General features: G+C 45.9%; 1 protein-coding gene across 1 annotated transcript in view; it reads left to right on the top strand.

Moving 5' to 3' along the window:
- Window positions 1–23,175, top strand: part of Start1 (Steroidogenic acute regulatory protein-like) — a 437,354-nt gene that overhangs the window by 48,164 nt on the left and 366,015 nt on the right. The window contains 1 exon segment of the mRNA XM_067119201.1: window positions 14,065–14,143. The gene's annotated coding sequence lies outside the window, so the exon portion shown is untranslated.

Raw genomic sequence — 23,175 nt, 5'->3', positions numbered from 1 at the left:
CACAGCATAAACGAATTGAGCTCCTTAGCTGAGTTGTACCTATTCTTCCCCGAAAGTGGGCGGGGCAACATACCTACACTCAAAACAAAAGAGCGCTACCGTGAATTTCGAATTTTGAGCTGCCGCGTAAGTAGAAACTATAGCTATGTAATTATTTGGTAAGTATATATAAAACTATTTTATTATAAAAATGTCATTTTTCAGCAACACCTTTATATCAAAGCATCGGCTAAAGGTGAAAGTTGGCAAGTGTATATTTTATAACTCTATCTAATTTTTGCAAGTATTATTTTGTACCTAAGTTCAATAGTTCTGGTACATATCAGAATAAAAGTGTTTCCTATGCCAGAACCATCAAAATCGCAGGTAAGGGTTTTAAACGCAATAGTGACGTTAACCTATGACATCATGAGGCTCCACCCACAGTGAAGAGAAGTTTACTGTGACTCTCCCCACTTGCCGATGACACATTCATTAATTGATATTATTACCCAAGGCCAAGAGAGACAAGGTCTACCCAATTGGGTGGAGTCGCCTCCCACCTGGGGTAACTACGTAGGCGATATCGTATCTTAGAGGTACCTGCTCACTACAGCAATTCACCTGCTGACGCAGTAAGGAGGTAGACAACTCCGCCTTCATGGGGGATTTTAGGGGAAGTGAGCAGACATTCTCTTTCTCTTGGCCTTGTTAGTACCCATCCTAGGCTTCAGCGATATCAGTGATGGCAAGCAGAATTTGTCGTTGTCCCCTTGATTGCATTATCATTCTCAATAATTTTATTATTATTATTATTATTATTATTATTATTATTATTATTATTATTATTATTTTGTGGAGGCTTCATCGCAACTGTCACAGCAGTTGTTGGGACTTAGTTGTTAGCTTGGAGTTCTTCCATTTTCTTGATATTCATATTGTTTCTGCTGTATAAATAATTCAGTGTATGTAATTCATCCACATAATGAACCAGCCCATAGCTCATTTGTTAGATCTACATCTATTCAGGGCAGGAATGCAAAAAGACAATCCGTTTTGTTTCACCTGAGGTTTCGACACTGTAGCCTTCTATTTGCGGCAAGTCAAGAGCGGTCACTAGAAGTAGAATTCAAGTGAAAAACAATGATACCTCATTTCCCTCAATTGTTATAGGTGTAGAGGTCAGCACCATTGTTTTATTTTAGATAATGTAACCCATTGCTATTTTTCTTGTTTTTTTTATTTATATCATACAGCACCCTAAACAGCGCTCGTATACCCGCTGCAATGGTAGGAGTCAAGATTTTAAGGGCAAGCTATTATTTACCTACTTAATATCAGTCAAATGTAACATGATTTACTGTATATTGATATGCATGAAAAGGAAAATATATTGAAATCAGTTTGAATGAGGAACATATTGTTATAATCATTGTGTTTTAATAAATATGTTTTAGATGTACAAATAAAACGTTTAAAACTATATAATTTATTATTTACAAAATGTCTTCTATATTGTCCGACTTCCAGTCCAGGACAGTACTCCTCCTCAAAGTGAGGGGATTGTCTAACAGCTCCTGCCCACACTTCTGGGGTGGCCAAGTAACTATTACCCACTATAGAAATGAATACCTATTCGCGCTAGAGTAAATCTTGCCACGCATCTTCTTGTTTGTATACAAAGTGGCAGTCCATAGCACAAATGCAGTCTTGCAACCACGGGGACAATTCCATATCCTGCTGGCCATTATCGAATTTGTTGAAGACTAGACTGTGTAAGTGCCTAACTGGTGTATGGGTAGACCCACTTCATGTCTTATGTTTATGTCACGAATGGTTTAAGGATCCTTGTCTGTGATTTTCTCAGTTCCGGCATCAGCGACTTCATTTTACTCAATAAATATGAAAATTATCAAACTTAGGTACTAAATGATACAGTACTTGCAAAAATTAGGTAGGGTTATAAAATATACACTTGCCAACTTTCACCTTCATCCAATGCTTTCATAAAGAAAATGTTGCCGAAAAACCATGTTTCATCGGTTCTGAATCCCTTAGTAGCTTAGCTTTTTTTTTATTTTTTTTATTTTTTGACCTATTATGTCAGACTCGAGTGTGTCTAGTAACCAGTATTGTAGCAAGGGCTGCAATACTAGGTTGACTTCTTCCAAATATGATGCGCATTCAGTTTGTTTTCATTGCCAAGGACAAGTTTGTTCTCCTGACTTGACGTTTGGAGAATGTAGAGACTGGGACGAAGTTAAATGGAGAATTTTGATTGCCCATTTAGATAAATTAGAGAAGGCTAGGCATAGAAAGGTAGCTGCTAGAGCTGAGGCTAGAGCTTCAGTGTCCTCTACTCCTAGACCGGTCCTTTCGACACCTGTGACTACTCTCTCGCCTGTTCCTACTTCTCTTGCATTCCTTACGACTCCGTTACCTGGCTCCCTTCCCTCCGAACCTAGTGCCATTGCCAGTCTTGAAGTTCGGGTTAGTGGAGGGGGTGGCTACTCGTCCTATTGATGCTCGTCGACGGAGGACCCTGCCAAACTCCCCTGCACCTGGGAGGAGGCAAACCATAAGTCCAAGGGAGGTCGGTGGGGTTTGCCCACGAGTAGTTGCTCCCTCAACCAAACCTGTTGCTATTTCCCAGGTTTCGGTAGCTAAGCTCTGGAAAAGTTTACCAGTGGATCACACCTTATCCTCCAATGGTTCTGATTCCGAGACCAAAGGACGCAGTTGACGTTTTCATGATTCCTCCAGGCCTTTGAAGAGACATGTATTGGAGGATCAGAACCCCTTGATTCCTCATAAGCACCAAAGAGACCAAGAACCGTCATGTAGCTACAGTATTTGGACAATAGAGAGCTCCCATTGGATACCCAGCTCCCAGTGGCTCGCAAGCACCCATTGGCTCCCAAGCGCCAAGTGGCTCACAGGTGTACAAAAGGATCAACTTCTCCCATGGGATCAGAGCTCCCAGTGGCTCCTAAGCGTGCAATGGGATCAGAATGCTCGGTGGCTCCTGATCTCCCAGTGTCTTCTAGCTCTCGTGCAGTGTTGGATTGCGTAGCTGAAGTTTCTCCTGATTCAGATGTCCCTATTACAGTGGGTCAACATGTTTCGGCGCCTTGTGTTAAACAAGTTACAAAGACTGTACTGTACATTCTCCTCCTGTCCCTGAGCGCCTGAAGGCGTCTGTAGTACCTCCAACTCAAGATTCTTCACTGCTTCTGATTCATCAGTGATTAGACAATATCCTGGAGCTTCTGAAGAAACCTTTGTCTTCTCAGAAACCAGAGGAAACGCTATAGGACTTAGTGCTTTCCGCTATTTCTTCAGCAGAAGAGGAACCTGAGCAGGAGCAGCCGTCGTCATCTTACGCGTCCCTTTTAAATCATTTTCTGTTCTGCTTTCCGTCTTACTTTTCAACCATGGGTCTTCCTTCATGTTGCGGCAACCAGCAGGATCTTCTAAACCTCTGAAGATGGCTCTCTCGATTTTGTCCAAGAAGGCTTTAACATGCATTGACACTTGGTTGGCTGAGTAGAGGGAATCAGGCTAGGCTGTATTTTTTTCCCCTCCTTCACGCCTTTCTAAAATGAAGTATGTTTTTTTATTCAACTGGAAAAGCACCATCCTTGGGAGTTTCTGCCTCCTCCCAAGGGGACTTCTCCGTCCTGATTGATCTGGCTCGTAGATCGGGTTTCGACTCTGCGAAGATCATGTTTTTTACTTCAGAGCTTAACTGCTTAGTAAAGGACACATACAAGGTCTTCAAAATCTTCAGTTTCCTTGACTGGAGAGTGGGTGCCTTAACCAAGAAGATCGAGGACTGTTCTTCGCTGCAGGACGATTTTGCAGCAGACTGGCTTGGGTTTCTTTCTTGTGCCGATAAGGCCATTAGAGACGGGGCACAAGAGTTAGCTGCCCTCATGTTAAAGAAAAGGGAGTTGTGGTGCTCCTTCATCACCGAAGAAGTTACACCTTCTCAGAGATCTTCTCTTCTCTTTGCTCCGTTGGACAAGAGTAGCCTTTTCCCTCGAGCTACAGTGGACTGAGTGACTACAGAGCTTCAGAAGAAAGCAAAACACGATCTGCTAGCACAATCAGTTAAGCGACGGAAAGATTCGAGCCGTGCTCCTTCTATGTCTTTTAATCCTACACCGTTCTCCCCCCTTTAGCCACTACCCTTTCGAGGTGGCAGAGGAAGAGATCAATCTCATCCATGCCAGAACCCTAGATCCGTCTGTCCCATTACGAAGAAGTCCTCTTCAAGACCCGCCTTTAGCCAGTGAGGATCTGGTTCCCCGTCTCCCATGGGCACCAGGTTGCAACATTTTTGGAAACAGTGGGAAGCCAGATCAGTGGAACCATGGGTGCTTCAAGTACTCAGAGAAAGATATTCGATCCCCTTCAAGGAGAGACCTCCTTTGACGTCTTCTTCCTTTGCCTTAAAGGCATACTCAGAAGGCTCGGAGAGGTTTTCGGCCCTCTCAAAGGAAGTTGCAGCTCTTCTGCAGAAAAGAGCGATAGAGGTGGTGGAAGACCTATCATCAGAGGGGTTTTACAACTGCTATTCATAGTCCCTAAGGCATCAGATGTAAGCGCTCTGAACTTCTTCGTCCAAACCACAAAGTTCAAGATGCAGACGAACAACTCAGTTCTCGCCACAATTTGTCAAGGGTACTGGATGGTTTCCATCGACATGAGAGATGCTTACTTCCAAATCCCAATAGAGTAAAGCCCCGTATTCGCGGTCTCACGATTCGCGGACTCACCTATTTGCGGATTTCTCTATGGAACATTTACAAGCATTATTCGCTGAAAATTCACCCATTGGCGGTATTTTTCACTGACAAATATTCACTAATTACTTTATTTTCATGTCATTTTCATGACTAAATGCACTTTTTGTGATAAAACTATTAAAATACTCAGGTACCCAGGTAGTGCTTGAGTTACGATAATTCGCCTTACGATAATTCGATGGGGTAAGCAATTAATACCGATACGACAATATTTAGAAAATATTTTTAAATTTCGCGCAGGCGCAGGCAGCAGCGTACAATCAGGCAGCAAGAGACACCAAATTACAATAGACCAGCTTCTTTTCCTCCATCTCTTTATCCCATCTTCTAGTTAAAAAGATAAAAGAGAATGATAAAAGTATTGTTAGTAACATTATATTCTTGCGTAAATGCGTAAAAGTTGCACATTCGTTATGTTGATGTTTGCATAATACGATATTATGTGAATATAGAGTACAGTACAGTGAACCCCTCGTATTCGCGGGGATGCGTCCCCCCCGCAAATAGCTAAAATCTACGAATACTTAAAACCCCTCTAAAAACACTTAGAACTGCCCATTTTGATAGTTTAAACACAGAAAAACCCTGTAAAAATGCATATACCTGAGTTTTTTAATAGTTTTATCACAAAAAGTGCATTTATTCATGAAAATTATATGAAAATACAATAATTAGTGAATATTTTTCAGGGAAAAATACCGCGAATGGGCAAATCTTCCGCAAATGATGGCTAGATATGTTCCACAGAGAAACCCGCGAATCTTGAGAACACGAATACGGGGGTTTACTGTATAATGTAGGCAAGGCTACCGTATATGTATACAATATACCATAGTGTAGGCTAAGCTAATTCTTGTTTGTTATTCAATTTCTCTTTGTATTGAATTATCATAAGTCACTCTGCATGAACCTCAACTTAGTTCTTCGCTGGGTGAGCGGGTTCCGTTCTCAGCTACCACTCAGTTGGTCGCGAGTTCGAATCTCCGACCGGCCAGTGAAGAACAAGAGGAATTTGTTTCTGGTGATAGAAATTCATTTCTTGCTATAATGTGGTTCAGATTCCACGATAAGCTGTAGGTCCCGTTGCTAGGTAACCAATTGGTTCTTAGCCACGTAAAAATAAATCTAATCCTTCGGGCCAGCCCTAGGAGAGCTGCTAATCAGCTCAGTGGTCTGGTTAAACTAAGATATACTTACTTTTTCCAGAATTAACTGATATTAATAATTACTGTACCATGTATGTATAGAGTATACTTTATAGAGTAGGGTATGCTACCATATTTTTATACATGATACTGAATACCCTAGTGTAGGCTAGGCTATATTTGAGATACATTTTTTCCAACAAACGATGGGATTTTGGATTTTAGCTATTCGCAGGGGGCTGTGGTACGCATCCCCCGTGACTACGGGGGCTTTATTGTACTGTGCACCGGGAATCCAGGAAATTCCTAAGATTTGTTTTCCAGGACACGGTTTTCCAGTTCCGGGTTCTGTGCTTCGGGTTGTCCACAGCCCCTCAAGTCTTCACCAGAGTACTCGCTCCTTTATCATAATGGTATCACCCTAATGGGCATGAAAGTATGCCTATATCTGGACGACTGGCTTCTACGATCGTCATCCCAGAGGAAATGTATGAAGGACCTTCTCAAAACTCTGCATTTAGCCCAGAATTTGGTCATTTTAATCAATCAATTTAGAGCAGTCCCAATTAGTCCCTTCTCAGTTGATAGTCTATTTGAGGATAAGGATAGACTCAGATTTTTCGGGTTTTTCCGTCAGACAAGAGAGTGCAGTCGTGCACCCAGAAAATCCGTTACTTTCTGGATTGACAATCCTGCTTTGTCAATGATTGGATGAGTTCTAGGCCTCAAAATGAATGGTTTCCGGACCGTCTAGAGCTGTCGGACTTTCCACGACTCCTTCCACAGAAAGACTCTTTTCTTAATTTCCTTAGCCACAGCAAAACAAGTCAGTGAGTTGCAAGATTTGGGTAAACAGGTTGGTTTCTCCCAAGAGAATGCAGTGTGTATGTACATCTTAGGGTTTTTAGCAAAGAACGAGAAACCGTCTAATCCATGGCCTCATTCTTTCTCCATTCAGTCTTACAGATTTGGTGGATCCTTCGGACCAAGAGTGTTGTTCCCAGTGAGAGTTTTAAGATTTTACGTCAAGAGAACCAAGAATTTCAGAGGGGATTTTCATAACCTCTGGTACTCAGTTAAGAATCCTTTGCGCCCTCTCTCCAAGAGAGACATCATTATGGAATCTCACTTGGGTATTCAAGAAGATAAATTACCTTTGTTAAAGGCAAAAGCCTATGAAGTGGGGGCAGTAGCCACTCGTTGGCATTTAAGCATAATCTCTTTCTTTCTACTATCATCCAATCGACTTACTGGAAGTGTCGCTCAGTCTTGCCAACCAATACTTATGTGATGTCGAAACACTGTTTGAGGACTATAGTACACTGGGTCCATTCTCCGCCGGTGGCATGGTACTAGGGAATGAAGGGTAGGAGTGATTCTTCGATTTTCCTCTATCTCCTCGCCTTCCTTAAGGTTGTTGAGTTATTTGGGAAGCCGGGGGGTACTTGGTACCTGGAGTACCCTCCGATCTTTGTTTTGAATGGATGGGTATTGTTTTTTAATTGGTGTTCAGGTAACAGTTTTTTATGGTAATTTTTTGGTTGGTGTATTTTCACAGCCAAGGACAGTTCCTGACATAACTGGTCATGCCCCTATGGGTCGAGATGAGCAACGACCAAGAGGCATTATCTTCCTGCTCTTGCTCTCTCCCCAGGTAAGGTTATAATAAGCATTACCAAAATGCTAGCTTTTTATCTGTTTCAAACACATTTCCATTTATAAATGTTTGTTCCAACATGATATACAAACCATCAGTCTTTTACATTAGGAATTACTTACGGTGAAGCTGGACACAGCCATTAAATTCTTGAACAAGGTGGTTAGGCAGTAACTACTGTCAGGTAGGCAGGGAATACCTGCCTACCGGGATGTAAACATTCCAAGTTTGCTTTCGGCTGTCACGCGTTCCAGACGTGTTTTTGGATCTCTTTCCCTGACTGTCATTAAGCTCTTTATTATCCCGGTGGGATCTTTCTGTATTTTTGTGTACAGTATATATTACGTGTGTTTGATATTTATTATATTAATATACAAACCCGCAATTTGTGATAGCCTTGCATAAGCCGTCGTTCCCCTGCGTCTGTGTCTTGGGTTTGACGGCCAAGGGTGTATTTAGAGGGGCATAACCAACTAGTAATGCTTCTCTTCCAGTAGCCCTTTGTTTAGATACTGAAGGCGTTCCCCTGTACGTTCGAAGATATTAGATTGGGATGTAATATCTTCGATCCCCTACATTGATCGGGATGTAACAAGTTCACTCCCCTTCTTGGGCTCCTGCCTTCTGTGTACAAGGGCATGACTACTTCCTTTCTACTTGTGCTGAGTGTTGTTTTCACTGCCTGCACTATGGAGAGTTGTTGGGGAGGAGGTTGTGGGCGTCATCGGTAAGTTTCACTTCCATGGTGCCCTTGGTGGCCTCCCCTCCTTCCTTCTCTCTCCATGTAGGTTCTTCCTTATCTCGCCTTCAGGAGAGATCTCTCTCCTTCACCCTCTTCGCTCGCTTGTCAGGCAAAGACTGCAAGGGGGTGGGAGGATGCGGGCGGTCAGGCAACCTCTTCTCAGGGGCCTCCTCTCGCTACATAGGGCAGTTCCCCTCGGAGCGAGAGGAGTCTCCCTCTACTAATCATCTTTGCTTTTTCTTTCAGGTTGACAGTGAGCATCATAGGCACAGAAGTAGTTGGCTGGATATCTCAGTTGGGATATCTTTGCATGAAGGAGTCCGGATGTTCATGCAATGTTGCTTCGAGATCAACCACAGTACCTGGTTGGAATGGCATTGTTCCACGTTGGGATCGTTACGACTCCGTTCCCGCTGATGTGGATCGATCGCTGTCTTTGCTGGACTTCATGTATATTTTGGCACGGCCTCTGACATATCTGTGGTCCATCTGCTCCATCTGTTTCCTGTGTTATGCTCCTGTTGGCTCGGCGACAGGCTCTGGGCAGCTCTTCCTGGTCCCTTGCTGCAGCTGTCCTGATTGTTTCTGTCGATGCTGGTGAAGTTCATGTGACGTTCCTGGCTGTTGCTGTAGCTCCTGCATCGGCTGTACTGATCATGCCTGCTGCTTCTCCTGGTGGTCGTGTCCTGGGCCGCTTCCATTGTGATTGTGCCTAGCTGCCCTGAAGGTTATTATGTTTCGTGTCCACTATCCTGTAGAAGATGTTGGAGTTAAGGTGAAGGAAGTCGCCCTGTGGAAGTAGCCGCCGCCTCCTTCAACTTATCTTCCATTTTGTCTTCTGCTGCCTCTTCCCTTCCTCTCCCGAGGTTTGAGGGGGTCCCAGGAACCAGATAGACCTCTGTCAGCCGAAGGAGAGGAAGGCTGCTTCTTACCCCTTGATGCCCCTAGACGTCTAGGGACTGCCTCCTTCCGAGGTGGCAGTGGGTCTCTCGTTGGCTTTTCCCGATCTGCGGGTTCGGGGGACTGATTTGCATACCCCTTGGTTTTGTGTTTCATGAGCCGCGGGCGCCCAGACCTCAGTTTGCGCTCCCATTCCCAGTCCTAGAGGTTCCGCCTCTAAGACGGGTGCTGCTTCGGGCGATCGTTCACAAGCTGCTCTGAGTGCTCGAGATTCTGTGGAATGTTGAGTATCCCGATCTGGTCTGGAGAGTACTCTCCCCGGCTCAGTTTGGGAGCAGTGCAAGGGAAAAGGCCGAGGCACCCTGGTGTCCCAGCTCTTCCTGCCAGCACTACAAGTGCTCCCCGAGTGCTTACCAGTGCACGGTTGGGTTCCCAGCCTGGTTTCTCGATCCTGTCGGTTCGAACACCAGAAGAAGCAGGGGAGAGATTCCCTTCAGGATTCCTGCGGGACTTCTAAGGAACTGACTCTCTTCTGGGAGACAAGTTTCTCTCGTTGACTCCTCTCACCCTCGGGTTTGAACCGATTGGCATTCTCCTGTGGGGTCTCACGTTTTGGGGGCTGCTCCCTCGTTGCCAGTCTGAGAAGTCTGCATCTAAGACTGGTTCTGTGCGCGGCTCTTCTCGTTTTCTTAGGAAACCAAAAGCAGCCGCTCCCGATTTTTGGGAGTCTTGTAGGTCGCTCGAATTCTATGAATCACAAGCGCTCCCTGGCGAGAGGCACAGGACGAGAGAACATGCCGAGACCCCCAGGTGTCTTGATACTGCCTGCCACCTACTTTGGTTGCTTGGCTGGGCTTCATCCTCATGTCTTGAACCTAAGGGTTCGAGCATGCAGGATAGCAGACACAGAATTCCACTTTAAACCTTCTTCCCAAGGGGCATCGGCCTCAAAGGAGTTTAGAGTTCAGGGAAGTAGCTCTAGTTCATGGCAGACGAGTTCCGCCCTGTCCAGTTCCACAATCGGCTCAGCTTGCTCGCCTCATCAGCTCCTGGCCGCGTTCGCGAGACTAGCTCGACTCGGCTTGGCTTGCCCCACTTGCCTCCCAGTCCACTGCTTACCAACCAGTCTGGATCGCATTCATGTGATCAGCTCCACTCAGCCCCTCTCGGTTTTTCCAAATCTGGTTCTTGGCACTGTTCGAGTGAACTTTCTGCTCATCCCATGAAAGCTCTTGCCGCTGTACAAGCGCTCTTCTTCCCCCATGTGGCAATAATCTCCTTCAGTTGATTATCGCTCACGGTCCGCCTCTCCTGCTGGTCTTACTGGCAGGACAGGTAGGGGTACTCTTTCTCCTCACCTGTTCTCTTTTTCCTCTCAGTTGTTCCGAGAGGCGCGAGACAGACAGAGAGAGCTCCGACGAATTTGTCTTTCTTTGGAGTCCGGCTGCCTAGGGTGCTTTTGGTGTCAGTTCCCCGATTGTCTCGTAGTACAACCAGGTAGCCGAGGAGGGTTTCTTGGGATCTGTCAAGGTCTACCTCCAAGGAGAGAGTTACAGGAGCTTCACTCTTCGGAAGCAGCGAGGGTCTTCTTCTTCAAGCTGCCATCATCCTTGTTCCTTGGAGAACTTTGCACCGATTTGTCAGCGTGAGGATCCCCGGGACAGGACTGTGGCTCCCCCAATGAAGAATCGTCATCACTCGCAACCCTTGCAGTTCCTGAAGGGGCCAATAGTTTTGGGAGCCACCGCAGTCCTTGCTTGTGAGAGCGTTCTAGACCAGATGAATACTTTTCTTCAGACAAGGAGTTCATTCAGGTCGAGACACCAAGCTCCTCCCCTTCCTCAACAGAGTACTAATTCTTCTTGCCTCGGAGGGTCTTGCCGACTGCAGGTTGTTCTGACTCTGCTTCACCTGGACTGGGTTCTCTCTCTGGTTCTCCTTGCCATGAAGGGTATTGTAGGGGCTTTTTTTATAGTACACAATTGGGGCAATATGATGGGAACAAATTTAGAGGTTACAAAATAAAACCCTCTGCTTTCCTTAACCTACTTTATTTCCTTAAATATTACAATGACCAAAAAACTTGATATGATCACTATAGTTTATCAAACCTTAATCTACTCAGTCTTAATCCTATAGTTTCCCTGCCCTTCTATCAAAAGAACCTTAACCTAAGGAACTGCAACTTAAGCTATTTCAGTCTTAATATTACCCTAAACCTAATTCTTAACCTAAATCTACAACGTTCCGCACCAACTATGGTCTCTATCACGTCTTCTTCCAATTGGGAGTTAACTTGCTGAACATCAGTCAGTTGTGGAATTCGTCGCACTTTCCTTGTAGCAAATGTGTTGAGATCAGCACCTTTAAGGTTGTAGAGTCATGTATGGAGGAACAGGAAGAAAAAAAAACAGCCTGACCAAATATTTGTCTCTTTCCTGCGGTCTGGCAGCTTCACGCTCTCTATGTTCCTTATCACTTCTCTGTCTTATCCTTTCTGCTAATTCAAAAAACTCTACAACAGTAAGTGTCCTCTGTCTTCAATTTTATTTATTTATGTTTTTTCTGTATGATACCATCACACAGTAGGCAGCTGCTTACACCTTGGGTTGAAGGGGAGCAAGCCACACCACTCCGACACATTCAGCAAACTGCAAGTAAAATAAAAAAAACAGACTTACCTAGTGTACTCCTTCTTGACATACAACAAAAAATCAAACAAAAATAAAAACATCACAACAAACAAAACGGAACAATTAATTCATGCAAACGTCTTTCATCATACAAACCCAAACTTAACCTACCACAGTATTCTCTTCCGCAACAAGAGGTGGCAATCTTGGAAGACACTTGCTGGTTTCCTCCAGGCAGTCTCCTGATGGATCCACGATCCTTCACTTTTAGGCTTTCTCTGCATCTCTCATCTCGCTCCAACCTTGGCGTAGAAGATGGAGGAACAGGTGAAGGGGATCAATACCTCGACTCCTTCTCGGATGTCGTAAGTGGACTCCGAATCCATCGGCATCTATTGTCAGGTTCAAGTCTTTCTTGTTCCCCTCATCCTTGGACTTTGTATTGATGATTCAGATCAATTGTTACCTTCTCCTATTAGGGAGCTGTGGTACTTTCCGAAAAGGCTCAACATTCCTAACCTGGATGTCGTCAACGTTTTCGCTAGTACTGTCTCTCTCAAGGAAGAAGTGTCTAAGGACACATCTTTCTCTCGTCTTCGTGAAGCGATCGAAGGAGGTACTCAGCAGCTGGCGATGACAATACCGGCACAGTACTTTCCACCCAAGAGCTCATGAAGTCAATGGCTTGGTCCATCCCTTGCATTCCAGATGTTTCTATCGGTCTGGAAGCAAGATGTGGTCTCATAGACAACACTCTTGTCTTCTTCCTGTGGTCTTGCCCACATGCCCTTGGAACCTTTTTCCCTTGGTCCTGTGGTGGCTGCTCAACAAGTTGTGTTTTCTTACCTGGCTCCTTCAAGAGGACTAGTAGCATCTCGCATAAGGTGTTGGTTCTGAAAGTGAGAAGGATACTAAGAGTGACTGGCCTCTCCTCCTCCTCCTCCTCCTCCTCCTTCCTCATCCTCCTCCTTCCTCATCCTCCTACCTCTCCTCCGGGTTGAGAATAGTACTCGAACCGATACTTGCTGGATCTGGCGTCTGATGCTGTAGGACTACACATCGAGCACCCGTTCTATTTTTCTTCTAGAATCATAGAAGCAATTACGCTCCTTCCTCTTGCAAGGGGAGGAAGGCGAGACTGACGATAAGGGAAATCCTATCTCGGGTTTTCCTTTCTGCCTCCGACTCTTAGATTCTTCCCAGCCTATTTCGTATGAGTTACGTTTCCTCACTCATGCGAAAAGGTCCAGTATGTAACATTTGATCTTGCAGTTCCTACACTCTGATCAATATGTCAGAGGCATGGTACTCCTCCTTGCTCTTTCGACCAGGAGGAGTAGCCCAGGTGTGCAGAACTCCAATCAGTTCAAGAGACTCACTCTGGTTCCTCCCTCCAGCCAGTAAGTGTCCCTAATGTAAAGGACCAATGGTTTGTATATCATGTTGGAACAAATCATAATTTTTGAAAGTAAATTGTATTTTTCCTAACTGTACAAACCTGAGGTCCTTTACATTACATTTGTATGCCCGCCTCATGCCACCCCTGAATCTGAACCTGGGCCAAAAGGCAAACTGGAATGGTTACATCCAGGCAGGTGGGCATTCCCCACCTATTTGATGGTGGTTACTGCCCAACCACTTTGTTCAAGGGTTTAATGGCCATGTCCAACTTCGCTGTAAGTAATTCCTAATGTAAAGGACCTCAGGTTTGTATAGTTAGGAAAAATACAATTTACTTTTAAAAACTGTGATTTTGTGAGTAGTACACGTCCATGCTTCCCACCTCCTATCAATGTGAGCTTCATCTATGTAATTACTTTGTAAGTTGCATATATATAAATGACATTTTTATAATATAATAATTACATGATCGGAGCCCGTCCCTCCTCCCCGCACATGGACATAGAGCACAAACAAACTGAGCTCCTCAGCTATGTTATAACTATACTTCCCCGGAAGTAGGCGGGGCACTTAACTGCACCATACAAAAAGCACTACTGCGAATTTCAGTTCTAAAGCTGCCATTAAAGTAGAAGCTAATAGCTATGTAATTACTTGGTAAGTATACAGTACATAAAACCTTATTTTATTATAAAAATGACATTTCGTAAGGCAACTGCATGTCAGTAAAATTATGGCTTTTCTTAAAATATTTTATGTTCCTTATTTACCTCCCAAACTTTTTTATTTATTTCAGATCATTAGATGACTCATTCATGTATAGAGATAGAAATTTCAACTAGTCATGTCTCGCAGCAGTCAGATATCCATCCCAGGTAAAGTATGGAGGTGCCTTTTTGGGGGAAATACTCCTGGTATTGTCATATGTGTTGTAATCCTTTTAAAGCAAAATAAAATAAGTAAATAAAAAGCCTAGTTTGTTCCTACACAATATACAAACCATCATCAGTACATGAAGATTGCTTCGGCGTAGCTGGAGACTGGCCGTTTAACTTTAAACAAGGTGGTATGTATGTAGTCAACTACCAACTATGGGAGGGAGTCCCACCCACCCAGTCAGTATGCATTCACTTTGCCTTTTGGCCAGGGAGCAGAATGAGGGGTGGCTTGAGGTGAGCAGTAAATGTAAAGACGTCAGGTTTGTATAGTTATGAAAAATATAAATTACATAAAAAATTTGTCATTTGCTCCTACACAATATAAAAACCAGTGGTCTTTACATAAGGAACACTTTCTTGTTGGGAGGATTCTGAGTAAGCTACTGAACTGACTGGAAGTTCCCCTCACCTGGGCCGCCTTCCCGGTAATGGAAGAGCAAAGGAAGGAGACCATGCCTGTGACATTTTGAACAAAAGTGTGAAATACTGTGTTCAACTGTTGGACTTCTGAACCTTTCGAATTAAAGTGGTAGCAACATTGCTTTCAGAAAAGGCTTGGATGAACCCAGTGTGTTGGAGACAGTAAAACTAGAGATAACAATGGGTCATTTTATCATTAGCTCCTCTCTCCCCTTGGTAGAGAAAGGGGAGGACTTGCATTTATTAATTAATCTATCAAAGATTATAGACAGGGCACTCAGTTATGTAGGCTCATCTGCATGACCCACCCAACCATCATATAGTCAACTACCGATTACGGGCAGAATCCCACCTACTCAGTTGGTATGCATTTACTTTGCTTTTGCCTGTCAATGGAGAGGGACATGCGCTCTTCCCTCTGTGCCTGCCGTTCAACTTATTGTTTCTTTATGTTTTGGTTTATATATTTTAGCGTGTTGTTGTTTTTTGCTTATTTGGATGTAACATGCTTATATGATATATGCAAATCCAGTACCTTATTTTACCCTTGTGTTTGCGCATTCAATATTCTGATATAATTGTTCATACTGGTATAATGCAAATTCTTCAACTCATATTAGCCTTGGATGTGTAAAACTGGTTTTAACGTTGCCAAGGCAATGTGCAAAAACTGATTTCTCACCTCGCTTACGACTTGTATTGCTCTACGATGCTCTTCATTTCTAGGGGAGAAATTTATTCCTTCACAGTTAGAAGGAAGGTTTGTATGCTGAAAATTACTTAGACATTTGTAATTTTTTTGTTATTTCAGATTTTGTTGGGCTCCAGGGGGTAGGGAAGTTCGGGTTCTCTCGTTGGCAATACCTACAGTATTGCACTGTCTGTTGCCAGTGGCTCATTCTGATTCATCTATGGGCATGAAGCAGCTGTTGCTCGGGTTCCCATATTTCTAGGTAAATTTATTGCTAAACATACCAGAGAAAAGCTAAATGCAATGCTGGGGTTACTACCCCCAGTGCGAGCTCCATAAAATGGAGTCGTATATAGGAAAGGGTGAGTGTTGCCACTACCACCGGCCTCTGCCCTGTAGAGATTTCCAATCTCAAAATCCCCAAAAGCGATGTGCCGTTACAAAACCCGCACCAGCTCCCCGATTACCAACATCTCAGCCGCCATATTGGCATTCCATTTTAGCACGAGCCAGCGCTTTGTTGTGATTTTCAACGGTGTGCTTCGTTTGCTTTTTCTGTGCGCTGGCATGTCTTCCGTTCAGGAATTTCCTTCATCTAAGTTGAGTACCATCTCCCTTTGAGTTTTTTGGTGTTTTGAGGCATTTATTTAACCTCTAATTCAATATTTATGGGGTTGAATATGACGCCGGTCTCGGCCGCCTCTCTCTCTGACCACACGTGACCTTCAGTCCTCGTTTGGTTTAGCAGTATGATTCTGTCCTCTTGCTGTATGATAATATGTTTTATATATGTGTTATTTACATATTTTCATATTCACTCCTCGTCGGAGTTTTTTATCCCGAATTACCCTCTCCCTGGGGAGGCGGGTCCTCGCTTATCTTAGGCTATGAGGTTGTTTCCCCCTCTCGTCTTTGTGATCATAATTCCATGTTCTCCTTGGACTCACTCCTCCTCCAGCGCACGGGTATATTCTCTGAGATGGTACTGTTATGCTAATTATATTTTCTAATTTATATGATAACGGATGACATTTATATTTTTGGATTAATATTGTTACGCTTGAATGTAAGGGTCGGCCATTATTTACCACCCGCGTTCCATATGTCGCGAGTGGTTTGGCCCGCTCTTCTACATGAGTCCTTTTATTATTTTATGTTTCTGTACGGATATATTATTTGTGTTATGTTCACACATCGTTTGGTTAACTTTTAGTGTTACTTTAGTCAGATAGTTCCTGTGTTGGGTCTCCTAGGCTAGTCCTCCTGGCCGCTGATCGGTTTCGGAAGGTTAGCCTAGGAAGTTAGGCTCCCTTACAGCTCTTTGCTCCCTACTCCCCCGACCAGGTCATTTTGAGGCTTGGAGGGAGATATGGGTGGGTAGGAGAGTCCCACGTTCTGGGCCTGACTGTATCGTCTGGTTTGGATGGGTGTTATTAGGCCTATGATTTTCCCACCCTCTCCTTATTTTGGCCTACCGACTCGGACTGTTGGGTCTTCGTAAGGTTAGGCTAGAATAGCGAGGGTCTTCTCATTCGTAGCCTACTCCTGTCCGAGCCGTCGGTGTCGGGTGAGGCGACCAGGCATCGTGTGTCTCCCCCTCTTCCCCCCACCTCCCCTCTCCCCTTCCATCCCTCGGCTTGTCTTCCTACCCGTGTAAAAATTGTCATTGGGAAGCGAGCCTGGGGTCGAGGGTTGCTCTGAGCCTTTTTCGTGTCGCTAGCCTAACCATTCCTTCCCCTTCCTTTGCATTGGGTGGTTTTCCCTAGTTCTCCCTGCGCCAGGGATGCCGATCTCTGTTGACCGGCATCCTATGGGGAGTTCTATCGGTGTCTAGGGGGTGCTTCCCCACTCCCTGGCCACCGCTATTGATTACCACCACTTTGCAACCCCTTAGCATTTAGAGTGTAGCCTAGTATTCTCCCCGCGTTTGGTAGTCGTTCTCCCATGGCCGACACCCCGTGGGGGGGTTGCTATCGGCGTCCAGGGGGTGTCCCCCACCCATCTGGCCGCTGCTGTAGGTTCCCTCCACTTGACTATTCCCTACCCTTTCCCTAGCATCAGACGTGTGACCGAGTTTCTCCCTGCCCAGGGACGTCGTTCTCTTAAGACCGACACCCCGTGGAGAGTTAGTTCGGTGTCCAGTTAGTGTTATCCACCTAACTGGCCTCCGTCTCGATGTCCGCTCTTCTGCTAGCAGTTATTGTTCTTGTTTTTTCCCTGTTCGATACAACTAGAACATCGACTATAGACCCTGGGAATCTATCTTGACTTTGGCCAGATCTTACCTCCGCCGAGTTTGTCGGGTCTCCCGTTACCCTTTCTGATCTAACCACTCCAGTGGGTATGGTGTGTGGTTGGACGGTGCTCACCCCGCCTCCCCCGCCGCCACCATAAGTATGGTGTAACTCGATTCCCCCGGCATCAAAGCGGAGTTTTATAACCAATGTATCATAACCATTGTTTTTTGGCAAGTACTCGTTATTAACCATTCTGTACTATGTCTTTACCATACCTCTAGCGGACTGTGTCCGGCGGTATCTATGCAATCTGTTATATTGCTTATGACGCATGATCATAGGTTTACTAGTAACACCGGAATTACTCCGGCGGTCCTTAACATTTTCACTCATGTATCTTGTATATCATCCCCCTAATACCGGAATTAACTCCGGCGGGGTCTGACCGGACCATTTGCATGCTCCGTTAGTCATTTTATTTTTAAGGTTCTCATCTCCGGCGACCCTACTCCGGCGTGCCTTAATTAGCATACTCATGTATCATCTGTCCACTTACAGATGGTACGTTGTCAGGAGCATGGGTGCACGGCGGTCCTTCAGCAGCCCTGTGGACACGAAGTGTGTCGGTCACACTCCGGCTGCGCGGTCCGAGTCGGGGACCTGATCGTCTGGCACCCTGACGGATGTGGTGTGCTGCGCTCTTTACGAGCGAGTGTTGGATGAGTTGGTAAGCTACATGTCCACTAATCGTTATTCTCCCTTGATTTTGTGGCCTTTATTGATATATATATGGCAGTTGGAGATTTCGTTAGTAAGCACTTTCCTTCTTTCAGTCCGACCGCAGCTCCCGCGACTCTTCGCTGTCGACCCTCAAGACCTGGGTCGGTGGTTTCGGGAGGAACGTCGTGTCGGGGAAGCCCTACGTTCTTTCAGAGGAGATCTGCAGTCTCCTCTACCCCGGCGCCCGGATCTCAGCTGCCGTCCCGGCGGAAGTAGCCGCCCCCTTGATCGCTGGGATCCGTGAGATGACGGAGCCCTCCCATGAAGAAGAAGCCATCTGCGGAGAGGTAGCGGAGGAGGTTGCGGCAATCAACATCAACCTCGAACCGATGAGCGTTGACCCGGACCACCAGGTTGCAGGTAAGGGGGTAAGTGAGGCAGACGGTTCTGATCCTCTCTTTAGCTCTCCTTCCTCTACTGCTTCTTCCTTCAGAGGATTTGAGAAATCCTCTTACCTTGAGGACAGGTCAAGGTCTACTGCCCCAAGGTAAAGTCTGTGAAAACCAAGACCTTATCAAAGTCCTTCAGACCCCAGAGGCCTCACCCCGGGCTCCTCGGTCGCCACGGGCCCCTAGCCTGGTGCCGCTCTACGAGCAAGGCTCCCCTCGGAAAGGGATCAAGATCCAGGCAAAGTAAGGCGAGTCCCCTCGTCCTGACTTTGACCCAGAGGTGTCATGAAACTTCTTATGAAGAAGTTCGATAAGAGGGTGGAGGCCAGAATTAGCGAATTCTCCTCCCAGTTGGCTTCGGGCCTGAAGTCCTCTGGTGAGTCGGTGAAATCTCTGGCAGAGAAGGTACAGAACCAGGAGAGCTTGCTCTCTGGGTTTATGCGCGCCGGAGCAGCGGCTCAGTCTTACGCTGTTCCGGATGCTTCCGGTCTTCCTCCCTTTGATAAGGGAAACCCTTGGCGCCTGGCTCTTCATGCTCCTCAGCATGAAGATACCCTCACCATTGAGGGACTGGGTACTCGCAGGTTGGAGGAGCTGGAGTTCTTCCCACCTGACCTAGTGCCTCCCTACCCAGGCTATGCCAGGCTTACCGAGGAAGCCTGGATAAGATCGGATAAGGTCCCGAACGAGACTGTCATCTTTCCGAGGGACCAGGCACAATCCACCCTGTTGCGCACTCTCACAGAGTGGGAGGCCGAGAACACTAAACTCACCCCTGTCAAAGGGACGTTTACGATGTTCTTGGTGAGGGATGCTATCCCCACCCCCTGCACAACTAAGGTAGCTCTGCTTAACAATCAGGCAGGCATTGAGGGTAAGCCCCTTCCACAACTCCGGGAGACAGATCCCACCTCTCTCGTCTTCCCCGGAGATTCTGATTTTTGGAAGGGAGCCCCGGCCACTTTCACGGTGGGTAGGCTCGACCCTGACTGCGCTTCTTCCCTCTTCAGCGAGCAGCTTCCCAAAATCCCAGAAACTCTTCTGAAGGCCGAGTCGGAAGCCAAGAGCAGGTTGAGTCGATCCCTGCATTCCCTGACTTTGGCGGAGGCAACTTCAGTTGTCTACAACGAAGAAGCCCTCTTCCAGGTCCTTACCAAATCCCTATTGGCGGGATTCCAACAGGACCTGTGCGACTTCATAGTGGCTCGTATGAATTGCCGAAAACATATCTTTGCGGCAGCCACTATAAGGCACGAGCCCAATAGGCTCATGAAGAGCTCTGTTTGGGGGGCTAATATCTTCCCAGAGGAAGAAGTAAACGCAGTCCTGGCAGAGGCAACCAGGGCAAACCAAAGCCTCCGCTCCCGCTGGGGTCTCCCCTACAAGCGGAAGCCAACGGAGTCCTCCGGACCTCATCCCAGATCCAGGAAGAGGTTCAAAAAGTTTAAAAAACCCCATACCCAGACTGTGTTGCAGGCTGTTCCGGTCTCTCCGGCCGGCCAGCCTTCAACCTCCAAAGCACAGCCTCAGCAACAGTATGTGCTGGTACAGCCAGCCCAACACACGCTCGCTTCCCCTACTTATGTGACATCTCCGGCTTTCAACGCTTCGTTTGAAAGCCAAGGGGCATTTCGGGCATTCAACAGAAATGCTAGGGGAAGTAGAGCCAGAGGCTCCTTTATAGGCAAATCTGCGTCTCGTTCCATCTCCCGAGGGAGGGGAGGCCGAGGTAGCAGAGGAGGTAGATCATCCCCCGCCCAGTGAGGCTCCTCAGGTAGGCGGGAGGTTGTATCTTTTTCGGGACCAATGGACCTTCAGTTCGTGGGCCCACAGCATAGTCTCCAAGGGTCTGGGATGGAGCTGGAGCAGGGTCCCTCCTCCGCTAGTCAGATTCCATCAGTCACCGTCCAAAGCCCTCCAGGACTTTGTGAAGGACCTGCTCCAAAAGAGGGCTGTAAAGAAAGCGAGACACCTGAAATTTCAGGGCAGACTGTTCAGCGTTCCAAAGAAAGGCTCCAGTCAGCAAAGAGTAATCCTAGACTTGTCTCGTCTCAATTTATACATTCAATGCGACAAGTTTTGCATGCTTACAATCTCGCAGGTACGAACCCTACTTCCCCGTGGAGCCGTAACCACCTCTATAGATCTTTCAGATGCCTATTATCACATCCCGGTTGCGAGAAGATTCTCTCCTTACCTGGGGTTCAGACTAGGAAAGCAAGCTTACTCGTTCAGAGTCATGCCATTCGGGCTCAACATAGCCCCCAGAATTTTCACCAAACTGGCAGATACAGTAGTCCAACAACTACGGTCACAGGGGATCATGCTGGCCGCATACCTGGACGATTGGATAATCTGGGCATCCAACGCCAGCGAATGTCGGAAAGCGACAGCCATAGTAATCGGTTTTCTGGAATGTCTAGACTTCCAAATAAACAGGGAGAAATCCCGCCTAATTCCGGAGACCCGTTTTCAATGGTTGGGAATCCAGTGGGACCTGGACTCACACAAACTCTCTCTTCTGCCAGTCAAACGGAGAGAAATAGCCAAAGCAACCAGGCAATTCCTCAAGAACACGAAAGCTTCCCTCCGTACCTAAGAAAGGGTCTTAGGTTCCCTTCAGTTTGCTTCGGTAACAGATCTGCTTCTGAAAGCCAAACTGAAAGACATAAACAGAGTGTGGCGGAGACGTGCCAACAACAGATTCAGAGACAAGGTGTCCCTAATTCCGCCAGTGTTGAGAAAGAGACTCCGGCCCTGGTCAACAGTCAAGTGCTTGTCAAAATCAGTACCGCTCCAATTCCCCCCTCCGTCATTGGTGATTCACACGGATGCTTCTCTGAGTGGGTGGGGAGGATATTCTCAACACAAAAAAGTGCAAGGAACGTGGTCCACTATGTTCCGTCAGTTCCATATCAACATTCTCGAAGCAATGGCAGTCTTTCTAACCCTAAAGAAACTGTGTCCAACCAGACTAATTCATATCAGGCTGGTTTTGGACAGTGCAGTAGAGGTGCATTGCATAAACAGAGGGGGCTCCAAGTCGAGCCGGATCAACCAAGTAATGATAGCAATATTCTCCCTAGCAAACAAGCACCGGTGGCATTTGTCAGCTACCCATCTGGCAGGAGTCCGGAATGTCATTGCAGATTCTCTGTCCAGAACAACTCCGCTGGAGTCGGAATGGTCCCTGGACAAAACATCATTCGAGTGGATTTGCAGTCAGGTCCCAGGTCTCCAGGTAGATCTGTTTGCCACAGAAAGCAACCACAAACTTCCATGTTATGTGGGCCCCCAACCTGGACCCTCTGGCTCACTCCATAGATGCGATGTCAATAGATTGGAACATGTGGCAGAGGATCTACCTGTTTCCTCCAGTGAACTTGTTGATGAAAGTTTTACACAAGCTCAGGACATTCAAAGGTCATGTGGCCCTGGTAGCACTCAACTGGCCGAAGAGCAACTGGTTCCCTCTTCTTCTGGAGCTGAAACTCCGGTGCATACAAATCCCCAGGCCAAAATTGACACAAATAGTACAAACTCGGACTGTGTCAGCTTCCTCAAGAATTCAAAATGCCCTGGCTTTATGGATTTCATGAAATTCGCAGCTCAGAAAGATGCTAACATTGACCCTGTTAATACACTGTTCTTAGAATCAGACAAAAGGGAATCTACCCTCAGACAATACGACTCAGCAGTCAAGAAATTAGCATTATTCCTGAAAGAATCTGAAGCTAAAGAAATGACCACGAACCTTGCAATTTCGTTCTTCAGGTCATTATTTGAAAAAGGTCTAGCCTCTAGTACTATTACTACAGCCAAATCAGCTTTAAAAAAGATATTTTTACATTGATTTAATATTAACTTAACAGACTCATATTTTTCATCAATTCCTAGAGCATGCGCTCGTTTGAGACCAGCAACCCGCCCACACACGGTTTCCTGGTTCTTAAATGACGTTCTTAAATTAGCATCAGATACTGATAATCAAAAATGTTCATTCTCAAGTCTGTTAAGGAAGACCTTATTCTTAATTAGCTTAGCTTCAGGTGCTAGAATTTCTGAGCTGTCCGCTCTCTCTAGAGAACTGAACCATGTCGATTTCCTCCCATCAGGAGAAGTTCTGTTAGCCCCGGATCTCAAGTTTCTTGCTAAGAATGAAGATCCACAAGATAGATGGTCCCCTTGGAAGGTTATCCCCCTTTCACAAGACCTGTCATTATGTCCAGTCACTGCTTTAAAGGCTTATTTAGACAGAACCTCTAATATAGCATCAGGAACTATTTCATTGAAGGCCATCAGACAACAAATCTTGTATTTTATTAAACAAGCTAACCCAGATTCAGTTCCAAAGGTTCATGATATCAGGGTGGTGGCCACCTCCACTAATTATTTCCATTATATGAATTTTGACGATCTCAAAAAATATACAGGTTGGAAATCACCTTCAGT

The sequence above is a fragment of the Macrobrachium rosenbergii genome, chromosome 16 (genome assembly GCF_040412425.1).
Source record: "Macrobrachium rosenbergii isolate ZJJX-2024 chromosome 16, ASM4041242v1, whole genome shotgun sequence".
Lineage (NCBI taxonomy): Eukaryota > Metazoa > Arthropoda > Malacostraca > Decapoda > Palaemonidae > Macrobrachium > Macrobrachium rosenbergii.
The sequence above is the reverse complement of the archived record's forward strand: the minus strand, read 5'-3'. Positions and strand labels throughout refer to the sequence as shown.